A 1,493-nucleotide genomic window follows, 5' to 3' on the forward strand; every position below is an offset into this window, starting at 1 on the left:
GGCACTGGTTGAGGGATGTGTTTGCGAACATTGTATGAGGGAAAAACAAGCTCCAAAATGTGTGAATCTTTATCTGTACCCTCATGGTGATTCACTAATTAAAGAATAAAATAAATTAAAAAAAAATAAAATAAAAGGTGACAGTTTTGGTGGTGAGTTTGGGAGGGACTTGTGGAACATTGGTTGAGGAAAGTTGACACTGGTGTTGGGATTGCTGCTGATAATTGAATGCTATAAAAACTCTGCTGTGAAAAACTGCAAACATGAATGCCTTAATACATTCTTTTAAAGAAAGTAACCTAAAAAGAATTCCAAAAGCAAGTTATCTTAAGAAGACTTCAGAGCAATAGTTCTTATTACGCTTTTTGACGTGAGGTTAATGAAAGAGAACTCCAATAAAATAAGGGAAAATGAGATTTCTATTTAGAAAAGTACAAATAAAAAATTTAGGGCAAAATATTTGAGCAGCCAAACTTGAAAATTTAGTAAGAAAGCTTAGTAATGGAATATAATAATGGAATAAATTTAAAGTCAAATCAGTTTGCTTGAAATAGTTATGTGGAACCATATAAAATACAATAAAAAACAAAAAGAATTAAAATCACTAAACATATCATAAGAACTACTTAGAATAAAATCCAGAACAATAGTATTTTTACTGTAAGAGTATAGGAAAAATAGAGTCAGAATTATCAGAGAAATCACTGTCACTGTCATCCCGTTGCTCATTGATTTGCTCAAGCGAGCACCAGTAATGTCTCCGTTGTGGACTTGTTTGTTACTGTTTTTGGCATATTGAATACTCCACAGGTATCTTGCCAGGCTCTGCCTTGTGGGTGAGATATTCTCGGTTGCTTGCCGGACTCTCCAAAAGGGGTGGAGGAATCAAAGCCCAGTCGGCCGCGGGCAAGGGAAACGCCCTACCGCTGTGCTATCTCTCCATCCCCAGACCCCCGAAAAACAGCCCTCCTTCCTGGAGTTCCTGGACATTTGCCTCCACCAGTGAATCTGTGTCAAGTGTGTGTAGGTGCTGAGGATCCAGGGGCAGATGGGAAGTTGGTGGCCTGAAGGAAACGCTGAGGGGCGGGGCTGGGAAGGTGGGGTGCTTCCTATGGGGTAGGGACAGGGACATAGAGAGGGGGACCCCTGCAATTGCAGGAGGAGCCAGGAAGTATTAGAGAAATAATAATAAAAATATTTCCAAGATGATAAAGGAGTCAGACATCAATATTCAGGAAGACCAATACATCAGATAGAAGAGACCCATATATATACACAACAAGATAGATGATGACTGAAATATCAAAAATCAGAGATAAAATCCTAAAACCAGCAATTGAGCAAAGTGTCACATGGGAATCTCAAAATCACTCGATTTCTCCACAAAAGTTGTATGGGCACAAAGGAATTGGTAATTACTATGCAAAGTGGTTAATGAAAGAATGAAAGAAAGAGAAGTCCAGAATAAAAAGTTCATGAATATCAGGTTTGGA

The sequence above is a fragment of the Sorex araneus genome, chromosome 2, assembly GCF_027595985.1.
Source record: "Sorex araneus isolate mSorAra2 chromosome 2, mSorAra2.pri, whole genome shotgun sequence".
NCBI lineage: Eukaryota > Metazoa > Chordata > Mammalia > Eulipotyphla > Soricidae > Sorex > Sorex araneus.